The sequence below is a fragment of the Oreochromis niloticus genome, linkage group LG15 (assembly GCF_001858045.2).
Source record: "Oreochromis niloticus isolate F11D_XX linkage group LG15, O_niloticus_UMD_NMBU, whole genome shotgun sequence".
Taxonomy (NCBI): Eukaryota; Metazoa; Chordata; class Actinopteri; order Cichliformes; family Cichlidae; genus Oreochromis; species Oreochromis niloticus.
The window spans coordinates 7218957-7230905 of record NC_031980.2 but is presented as its reverse complement, the minus strand read 5'-3'; positions in this window follow the sequence as shown (position 1 = coordinate 7230905).

The following is an 11949-nucleotide window of genomic DNA, read 5'->3' as shown; positions in this document are numbered from 1 at the left end:
CTTTTTTCCCCCCAAGATCTTGTGAGAGGGCTAAAGTAGAAATGCCATTAAATATTTAGATTTTCCAGGCAAGGAGAGTGAAAGTATCATCTGCGTCTGTTATTAATTAACACTGTAAATGGCAGAGAAAGAAGGAAGATGCTTCACTTGAAATTTATAATCTGTCAGAGTCAAGGATCAGAGTGCAGAAAGCACCTGGCGTACTGGATAGATTCCTTCTGGCACCGCAGGGGCTGATGTGCACCTGCATTGCACCAACGAACCCACCTGTACTGTGCAGCCCACATGCCCACAGGGGGCCTCACTACCACCTGCACTACAGGGTCTTTTTCACCAGGCAGCATGGTTCCCAGTCTTGGAGCTGACATGTGAGCAGCTGTTCTTTCACTCCATTATGAGTACAATTGAGGCTTTGTGTGTGTTGAAGAAAAGAACTACTTGTCAAAACTGTGACGTAAAAGTCCCCTGCTCTGTGTCACACTGAGATTTTGGGTCAAGTCATAGTTATGTGTGAACATTGTCACGTACAACACTATAAATGACTCATACATAGTAGCACTAAGTCAAACAGGGACGCAATCCAATTTGCTTTATCTCAAGCTTCTTGTGTTCTTTGACTGCTGCTGACCTGAGGAAGCACACTAATAATTTGCAAGATTATAACATGTTATCATCTCTGTTGCACATTAATTTACTGTGTTCTGGTATAATTATTTCCTCATCTTGTTTGCAACCTTGTTTCAGAGCAATGAGGAAAGGCAATCTTAAGAATACAAAGTTCAATTCACGTGTCAACTTGAAGAGTCACACAATTCAATTACACTGAAACGTTTTTGTAAGTACTTTATTTTATCCTGTTTTATCCTTCCATTTAACTGGGCCACTGCACTTATGTCCCCCCCAAGGTCATTTGTAATTGCCCCATGACCACTGGGGGGCAGTAGGGTATTAAGTGACCAGTGACGGGGGAAATAATTCTAAATAACTCAGGTGGTTCCTCCAGAACTCACAGAAGCACATGAATGACCGGTATTTGGAGTCACGTCAGTTTTAGCTGTGACCTTGTCTCCAATGCTCTGTAGCTGGGCTGATGAATGACACTGCAAAAACAAACCTTTTGTGAGCGCTTTAAAACTGCAGTGCAATTTTTTAAGCTCATTTGTCCACTTTTTCCCTCTGCCAACAATATGAAAGATCAGAACTGCACGGCGGCATGTGAAATTATTGTTTTGGGGAAAGTTAGCACTCTCCTGTAATTTGGCATTTTGTTAGACACTCAAACGCAAAAGGGAAAACTTGGAAAGAAGAGAAATAAAAAACATAGATTGACCACAGGATACCATATCCCGATCATAGTCTTCATTCCAAGGCCCCATAAATCACCTGTGGCTGACCTTCTGACTATGTTGCAACCAACCAAGATCTTTCATTGCACCCTAATTGTCATCTTGGTACTTTATGTTGTTTTCACCCCCCCTTTCTGAGGACTTTGAAGTCCTGAAAAGCAGCCACTGTTTATTGAGAGCAGAACTGAAAAAAGAGTAGGAGGAGAAGATAGAAATCTGCAGATCTGCCACTCATGTGAATGATCTGGGAAAATCTGGGACATGGGAATTTGAGTTTGAGAATGCCATAATAAGGAATAATAGCTGTAGAAATGTGTGATTTTGATGATGTGGATTTTGCAAGGGCATGAATGGAAATAGTGTTGTGGGAGGATTTATTGTGCTTGTGTGTGGGAATTGGAAAACAAGTACCAGAGAAAGAGATTTGAGAAAAGAATATATGGTTTCATTTTTATCTGTTTACTGCCGTTTCAGACCAGTATAGCACAGCATAGACTTTCATGTCTGTAGTTTAAGACCATTTAGTCGGAGAGAACAAAAGCCTTGTTTTCAACACCTATGGAAAATATGACTGCACAGTCACAAGACTGCCTTTGTAATTAGGCAGTGTCAAATATTTGACTTTGTCATTACAACCACCTGTCTCTCACTCCCTACCCCCGTCACACACATACAGATACACACACACAAGCACGTGCACACACACACACACACACACACGCAGAACTTGTTTTTGTCACATAGGAGGACACTATGTAAATTGCATTAATTCCCAGGACACATAGTTTACTTGTTTATGGGGGGGTTGGTTTGGTTTATTGACAACAGCTGTATTATGCTGAAACACAGCATATCAGACTTTGTCAAGGAGAGAGCAACAAGGTGGCTTATTGGCTCATTTCTGTAACTGTTAATAATTTCCCAACCACCAGCTTTCAAGTAAGGCATTGCATTTTGACATGATCAAATATTAGAAAGCAACACCAAAAACCAGAGTCATAAGAATAATTTATGAATCAGTTTGTAAAATCAGCCTTTTATGCTCCAAGGTCTTGAAACATCCAACGCTACTGTTTAAGAATAAATGGAAAACATTCCTCTTAACTGTCTTTCTGATTTCCTAGTCTCAGCTATCAGATTATTTGTTTGTTTGTTTGTTTTTTAAATTAAATTTAATATACTAGTAGTGGTTAACACATTTGCACATGCAAAAGATCCCTGGTTCAAGACTGGGAGGAGACAATAATCCCTGGAAGCATTGCATCAGGAAAGGGACCTGGAATAAAAAGTATCTGTGCCAAATCAAATATTGGCACAGATATACCTCTCAGGTAAGAATTCCCCGGGGACCCGGAGGGGCTGGCCGAGGACCAGTTCAGCCGGGGAAGCCCCAAGGTCTTCCTTAACCGCGTTGCGCAATCCCAGCAAAACCCACGGAAGACGGTCAACCCAGTTACCACCTGTTAAGGAAGCCTGTTAAGGGGGACCACTGGGCGTGGGCGGCTGGTGGAAACGTCGCAAAGAATGTGCGGACCGCCGGCCCACACAGGCGTGTCCTCCAGCATGAGGCCCGTTTTTGTTGACTGAAGGGCAAGGACGTCTGGGTCAGCACGTTGCTCAGCGGCCATGGCAGCGTAGTCTATGCCGACATACACGGGGGAAACCAAAACGCGGGACAGACAGTCAGCAACGTGATTGGACTTACCAGCCACATGCTGAATGTCTGTCGTAAACTCCGAAATGGCTGCCAACTGGCGCTGCTGGCGTGCGCTTCATAGGTCAGAGACCTTGGATATGGCAAAGGTCAAAGGTTTGTGGTCAACGTAGGCGGTAAAGTTGCGACCCTCGAGGAAAAAACGAAAGTGGCGTGTCGCGAGGTGCAGGGCCAGCAACTCCCTGTCGAAAACACTGTACTTGCGTTCGGCGTCCCAGAGCGTATGACTGAAAAAGGCGAGCGGCTGCCAGACACCGGAAACCCGCTGTTCCAACACGGCACCCACTGCTACGTCGGATGCGTTGGTGGTCAACGCGATCTCCGCCAACGGAAACGGGTGGGAGAGCAGGGTGGCGTTAGCCAGCGCAGACTTGGCAGCGGAAAACGCCTGGATGCATTCTGGGAGCCAGTCAACAGGATCTTTGGCTGTTTTACCTTTCAAGGCAGCGTAGAGCGGCTGCAGCAGGTGGGGAGCTCTGGGGAGAAAGCGGTTGTAAAAATTGATCATCCCCAAGAACTCCTGCAACGCTTTAACCGACGTGGGACGCAGAAAAGCCGAAACGGCCCAGACCCTGTCTGGCAACGGGACCACACCGTCAGCGGAAATGCGGTGCCCGAGGAAATCCAGGACAGGCAACCCAAACTGGCCCTTGGAGGGGTTGATGATCAGGCCGTGCTCTGCCAAACGCTGAAAAACCTGGCACAAATGGGATTCGTGCTGGCTCACCGAGCAGCTGGCCACCAATATATCATCCAGGTACACGAAAATGAAAGGCAGCCCGCGCAAGACAGAGTCCATCAGCCGCTGAAAGGTCTAGGCGGCACCTTTCAAGTCAAACGGCATGCGCAAAAACTCAAACAAGCCAAAGGGGGTAATGACAGCTGTTTTAGGTGCGCATGGGAACCTGGTGATACCCCCGCACCAAGTCAATTTTAGAAAAAATCGAGGTCCTGGCGAGATGGGCGGAAAAATCCTGAATGTGAGGGATGGGGTAACGATCGTTCTCCGTGGCGTTATTTAAATGGCGAAAATCCCTGCATGGCCGCCACCGACCATCCAATTTGGACACCATGTGAAGTGGAGAGGCCCAGGCACTGTTCGAGCGCTGTACAATGCCAAGCCGCTCCATGGCTGCAAACTCTTCCTGAGTGACGGACAGTTTCGCGGGATCGAGGTGGTGCGCACGCGCGAACACCGGGGGCCCGACTGTGGGAATATAATGCTCAACCCCGTGCTTCGTTACCGTGTTAGAGAATTAGGGACAGACAGTGATGGAAATTCCAAAAGCAAACGCTGAAAGGCATCCCTGGAGGTCACTACATTAGCCCGAATCAGGGGCTTGGCGGCCTGAGTAAAACACGGTAGCGAAGAAAACGAGAGAGCATCAATCTGTTAGCAACATCGACTAGCAGTCCATGGGCACACAGAAAATCAGCGCCTAAGATAGGCACTGAGCTAGCGGCGACAACAAAGTTCCACTGGAAATCCCGGCCATGGAAACAAACAGTCACCAACCTTTCTCCGAAAGATGTGATGGGAGAACCATTAGCTGCAACCAGCTGTGGTCCGCAGCCTGCTGCCAGCCTGTCGGCGGCGGCCGGGGGAAGGAGGCTCTTCTGTGAGCCAGAGTCCACCAGAAAACACCTTCCGAAGCGCGAGTCCTCTATGAAGAGCAGCATTTCCGTATCGTCAGCGTCTGCGGCCGCTACGGCGTGCTGGGGGGTCCGTTTCCCTGGGCCGGGAAAGAGCAAGGTGACAGACAGCAACGCCCCTCGCGCCAAAACGCTGATGGTAGAAGCAGAGGCTCTTCCCGCGGTGCCGTCGCGTAGCGATCCCCGCCATCAGTGAAGGATCTGACGCTCCGGGGGAGGCAGGTGGAGATGCCGGCGGCGGCTCCGTAGCCAGAGCGTGCACGTCAAAAGTGCGGGTAGCGAGAAGAATCCGATCCGCTTCCTCTGCCAGGGAGCGGTAATCCCTTGCAGCCAGAAACGGAGAGTTGGCAAGGCCGGCTCTCACAGCAGCCAGTAGCTGTCGGAGGAAGAGGTGGGCGAAGAGGAATCCTCTGTCCTCCGGTCCGAGTAAGGACAACATGTTTTCCATGAGCTCCAGAGCCATGCCACCACCCAGGCCTGAGAGGGAGAGAAGCTTTTTGGCTCGCTCCGCGTCAGAGAGGGCATAGCGCTGAAGCAGCAGCCCCTTAAGGGCGGCGTATTTCCCTTGGGCAGGTGGGTCCGGGAGGAGGGTCATCGCGCGACGGGTGGCTAGCGGGTCGAGCGAGGCCACCACATGGTGATACTTCGTGTCGTCAGCCGAGATGCCGCAAAGAGTGAACTGAGCCTCAATTCAATTCAATTCAATTCAATTCAATTTTATTTATATAGCACCAAATCACAACAAAAGTTGCCTCAAGGCGCTTTATATTGTACAGTAGATAGCACAATAATAAATATGTGCACGAACCACGACGGGGGATCGTGGAGCCAAAAGTCCGGCAGCTTCAGCGCCACAGCAAACGCAGCTGCAGCAGGAGGCGGAGGACCGGCGGCTGCTGATGCATCCAGAGCGGAGCCGGCATCATCCTCGACCTGTAGCATGTTCCGAGTCTGGGGTCACCAATGTGGAGGTAAACAGACGACACGGAGCTATTAGTTATCACTCCTGCTTTATTCCTCTTCTCACATCAACTGAACACATCGCGCCACAAAACACAGCGACACACTTCCTCAACACTGGGTGTGAGTGGAGCCCTCTAGTGGTCCGCCACACATCCATCTTTATGAGAATTTTCAAGTTGAGCTAAATTTGGAAGCCAACTGAACTAAACATACTGATAAAAAAAACCAAAAAAACAACCCACAAACAAAACAAAAACAATACCTGATTTTCAAATAAAAAGCTCATTCAATGATACAGCGGATCTGTTGATTTTGTGCTTCAAGTTTCTCGTCACTGGTCAGCAGTGTTGGGTAAGTTACTTTAAATTAGTAACTTAGTTACATTACTAGTTACTTCTATCAAAAGTAACTCAGTTACTTCAAGTTACTCGTTACTTTCAGAGTAACTAGTTACTAGGGAAAGTAACTTTGGTTTTATTCAGAATTCTCTTGTTAATGTGTTGCTTCCGTAACTGGATACCCAGCCAGACTGCCAGTCTTCTAGCTTGCTTACTTGCCACAAGTGCACTGTGCCACCTACCAATAGAAAGGAAAAAATAATGTGCACATTTCCACGAGAGAAATCCCACACCTGGACCGTCGTTGACCGCCGCCATGATTCTAGCCTGCTTTTTACATCCAACACAAAAACTGCAGTCGTGGTGCTTTCGATTGTACTCAGAACTCGGAAATTCTACCTTCTGAATTGGAAGATGTAGGCAACACCAGACTGCAGATGAGCTGCATACAGGGCTGGACTGGGATTTTGACTAGAGACCGGCCCATCATTATAGGAAAAATCATAAAGCCTTTGAATGAAAATAAACACTGTTGTGACAGTGATGTACACTGTTCTGATGGTATATATGTATCAATCTATCAATTGTTTGTTGTAAGACTCAGATAATTATTTTTTTAAAAGCGAGACATTTTAAATGAGAATAAGAAAGAAAAGTATTTCCTTGTGCCCCACTTTCCCTGTTAATGCCCTACATGGACCCCTGGCAACACTTTGCTAGACCCGCCCCTGCACAGTTACCAGCTGCCAGCTACGTAGAAAAGGATCCTGGTGTTATTTGTCTCTCAGAAACAATTCATAACTTCCCTTCAACTCATTCATGTCACCTAACAGGTAAACCTGTTTCTCCATCACCTGTTCAGCTCTGATGATTCAGTAAGGACATCTCCTGGTTTCATCTTCATGTTTCCCTCTCACCACATATCCAAACCAATATCATGACCAGCAGCTTTTACAGCTGTGGCTCCAGCAAACATCAGCTGATACTAGAAATTAATATTAAATAAATTCTAACAACAGCTGATCAAGCTTAAACGTGCTGCTGTTGTTTAGCGCGACATCCGCTGGCTTCCTCTTTCTGACACAAAGTGGGCGATAAATAAACAAGAGAGAAAAGCCGATCAGCTGATCATTGATCAGTTTCATAATTGAAGTAGAAACAGGAGAGGGAGGGGGGAGAATGAGAGGAGAAGAGGCAGCTGCAGTGTAAACACAGAATAACTCCAGCTTTGTGTCTTTTTCAGTCCAGCTGAAGTCCGGGACAAACTGTGTTCCTTTTCACCTCAATACGAAACGCGTAATATTTTCTCTGAATGCGAGACGATTCTGTTTTTTACAGGAGGTTGGCAACTCTAATAATTAACCGTATGAACAAAATAAAGTTCAACATCAGTAACATAGCACCCACCCAGCTGTATAGAAACTCCGTCATGCTAGCTAGTACCCAGTACGAAAAAGTCAGCATAACGAAAATAAACTCCACCTAAACTTGGTTTATATCTGACCCAGATAGACTTCAGGTCATAACTTCTTACCTGAAGTTCAGTTCACCTGACACTCGGACCGGCGGCCGCTTCGGGTCTCTCCTCTTGCCTCCCTTTTCCTTCATCCACCTGCTGGCTTCCACCACTTGCTAATGTTACTGAATCTGTGGAAGCTCCACGATAGCCACCACACAAAGTAACGAATAACGAGCCTATCTAAATCCCAGTAACGAGTAACGCGTTCCTGGTTTTGGCATAATAACTAGTTACCGTGCTCGTTACCACAATAATAACGTAGTTACTGTAACGCGTTACTTAATAACTCGTTAGTCCCAACACTGCTGGTCAGTACCATGAAGGTAGGAGGCACCTTTTTTTTTCTTTTTTAACTTTCAAGCTAGTCCTTGGATTAACTTGGCCAATTACTTATCTTAAACTTAAGCTTAATCACTACATGCCAACCCCCCAGCTCTTATCCTTTATATTAACGTAACACCAGGTTTCCAATCTCCAAATTTAATCTGTTTTCCCTGTGGGAAACAGCCATTTGTCTGAATGAGTGAGGTGAGCCCAACATAATGCTTTCTTGACTTGTAACTTCACAAGTGTTTTGTGGATTGTTCTTATAAGAATTTGCACTTACCACACCAAACCTGTCATTACTGTAGACAAAGGCTTGAGGTAAATGTATAAAACACAAACAAATGTTATACAATCAAAAGCGCGATGGGCAGGACATAGTGTAATATTTACATCTGATATTCTCCTACTGACGCAGTAATGCCTCAGAGAAGGTGCCAGTTAAAGGGGTTAGGATGACCAGTGAAACTTTACAGCCAGCTCCATTACCGAGAACCTGGTGGATATTTTGGACAGCAGCTCTCACCACTGCAGAATGTAGATAAACACATACCATTTAAGTTCCCTGTCATAATCCTACAGTCAACAAACCTTCCCTGGCAACATTGCTCTGCCAGTTTACAATGCTAAGTCACAATTACAGTACCTCTAATTACTGGGTTACCTCTTTGTATGTATGAATGTCAGTGTATGTGTGCGAGTTTGAATATCTGTGTTTCTGCCCAGCCACGCCAGTGTCTGCAGGGAAAAGAGGTTTTAGGGATGTGGTCGAAGGCAGATGGAATCCCTTAAACGCACTGCTGCATGGTTCTCCTGAATCTTTAAAATGTATTTTAACCAGTTTACCCCCAAAATAGTAAATATGCAAAAAAGATGGAGTGCGATTTAAAAATAAAAAATCAATACAAGGCGCCGATATGCCAAAAGAAACGAGGAAGGTTTAAAGTTGCTTTCTAAGAAATACCTTTCTTGTGCTCACTCCATTTTCCCTGCCACAACTCCAGGCTATATTTGGCCTCTGCTGCTCTGCTCAGCCTTTCTTTGTAACTGGCCTTTTGCTTCTCCCTCACCAAGGGATGGTGAGAGAAATAAGAGTATGAAAGCTATGCTTACCACTCTGTGGGGCTGCATTTAAACACACTCGTGATTTAAGATAAACCAGTAATTGGAAAGGCTATTGACCGGATATAAGAGCATCCCCAACTTAGTTCAATGGCTCTGAGGTTTATTTAACAGTAAAAGCAGACAAAGTAATGATTTTGACCTGATGATGGCACCAGATGTTAATGGTTTGGCAAAGTTTCCGCTCCTCTGCACACCTTGAATGTGTGTACAACATTTAATGCTAATCGGTAAAATAGCTGATGAGTCATTTCACTCAAAACCCCATGTGGAAACCTCATGACGCTTAAAGTCAGAGGATCACCACTGTCACTGGAATCCACAGTCTGTGAGCAATCTTCAAAAACGTTACCAAATGTTGTGCTGATTCACCAAGTGAATGTGAAAACTTCAGTGGTGCTACATGAAAAGTCAAGGGATGACACAAAAGCCCCATTACGCATCATGACAGTCTGTATACAAACATTCAAAGTGCTGGACCACCCAACACTGTGCACAGACTGAGGTCATGATCTAAGGAGAAAGTCACTTAAGAGTGGCCTCAAGTGTATGACTTACACCCACGTCACATGATTTCATCATCAAAAATGAGGTGAACAAAAACTGGGAAGGAGAAAGAGTAGAGGTGAGTACACACAAAGGGCAAGGGAAGGGTGTCGAAATTGAGCTATTGCTCAATGGGTAAAGTGGGTTGGAGGTAGTATGTGATAAATAACATGTTTTTTTTTAAACAACCCAAAACAAAAGGAGACAGTCAATAAAACCCAAACAGAGGAGAACTCACAAGCAGGAAGTGTGTTAAAGGATAATAACCCCCCCAAAAGCTTAGAGTGTCAGTGAAACAAATAAAAAACAAGAGTACTGGACTTCAACCAGTAAACTGCCCATGGGATATGGAAAATGAAAAATACAGCTGGAATTGCTTGAATCAAGTCAAAATCAGACAATCAGACAATTGAAGCAACCAACTATGTTTTCAGCCTTTACATGAATTCTCATAGACCATAGGTTTTTCCAACCTGCACTAAGATTAGCACAGAGAGAATCTTCAGGCTCAGCCTCACTAAAGATACTGGTTGGATGTTATATTTTTAAAACTGCTTCTCTGTTGCAGCCAATAAAACTGAAGTACTAAAAACTGTGTGATTGAGTTTATTAGGTGACAAAATTTTTTTTGTCAAGGCCTTTACACACTGCATGCGAAACTGTATCTATAAAATGTCTGTGTGAATATTTCGCATTAAAATATTTTTCAGACTCACCTATTCTAATGTATCCATTCATACTGGTCACGTAATTTGGCTGGGCAAATTTGCCGCATTTTTTTTATAACCAAGTTGGATTTTTTCCAATTTTTTGGATCCAAATAAACAGATCTGACTGATCTTACCACTGCATTTGGCAATAAGCATACTCGTAGCTCAAAATTGGTCCAAACACAGCCAACAAGAGCTCACCCACTGACATCCTAAAATGTGTACGAAAGTGGACGTGGCAAAGCTTCAACTCCTGGATCAAACCAAGAATTTCTCCCTGCTGTTGCATTCTCTTGAGAATTGGTTAAATCCAGAATCTCAGTTTTACCTTTTTTTGTTTAGAACCATAAGGACCAGCTCATCATTGCTTGGTGCCAACTTAATTTTTTTCACAGCGCGTTTCTTTGTGGACTTATTTTCTGCAAAAGCGCAACTCTTTCAGTTATGCTCATATCTGAAAAATTCAGAATTTCGTGTTACTTTTTCACAACGTGATCAATGTGTACTAGCCTTAGAAGTTAGAGACACATCCGCTAACAGGTGTGCCTAGCATCTGTCTGCTAGGCCTCGCCTCCGCTAATTCGAGCAGCTAAACTAGAGCTCTTGATAGTGTTGGCGACTTTTAGAGCATTTTTTAATGGCAAATAATACAACCTACTCTGTGAGATAGACTGAGAAGTTTTGGTGAGTGAAATACTTTATTAGTCTGTTATTTAGTGCTAGTGTTGGCTAATAATAGCATTAGCACTCACCCCTCTCGTGTAAACACGAGGTGAGGCAGGCAAAATGCTAATGTTGATGCTTTAAAATTGGAATTCCACAAACCAGCTGGTGACGCCACCGTGGTTACGTCCATATTTTACATAAGTCACCAGTACTGAATCTTTGCTCAGAGTATTGACTTGGCACGCTTTTGTGTGCTTCTCTGAAAAAAAACCAAACAAAAACCCAAACAGTCATTTAGCACAGGGATCTTGCAGGAACAAAAGCAAAAACGATTTTTCTTATCAGTGCAGCCACACTTGTAACACGAGGCGATGTAGTTTACATGGGGACTGTGCCCTGTTGAACTGCATGGCCTCTCATATTTTTAAACGATCCTGCGCTTGTCTCTGTGTTCACCTTGAACTTTAATATCCCTTCCTGTTGCCACTCCCAGACATTCTGCCCCGCACACCAATAAAAAACAAAGCTCCAACACCATCTTTTCTAATTGTATAAAATATAAGTAGGCATCTTCAAATGCCTTCAGTCAGTCTTTTGTGCTTCCAGTGCACCGTAAGTGTCTGTGCACATGCTCGTAAACCCGTGTAAACCCTGTATGTAGCATTAGCAGAGACCTGTGGCGGCTGGAACAGAGTCAAAGCAATCGTCACTGCCAAGAAACTTCTGGCTCTCTGTGTGGCATATTCTCCTGAAACCGGAGATGCAACATTGACATTATCTCAGTACGCAAGCGCTGGAAAGAAGTACTAGGGGTTTGTGGAAAAAGCAAAGCAGTTATGTAAAACTTTAAATGAACCACTATGCACCTGTTTGATATGGTACCCTTGATACACTGATTCCTTCTCATGTTGTCATAAACTGCCTATTGGTACACCTTGGATGGGTCTGATAAACTGCAAGCTGTGACCTATAGCTTTACCCTCCAGAAAGTTCCCAGTTTGTTAGTTGTGTGGTCGATGTGCGCTAAGCTGCCAAATAGGAACACATA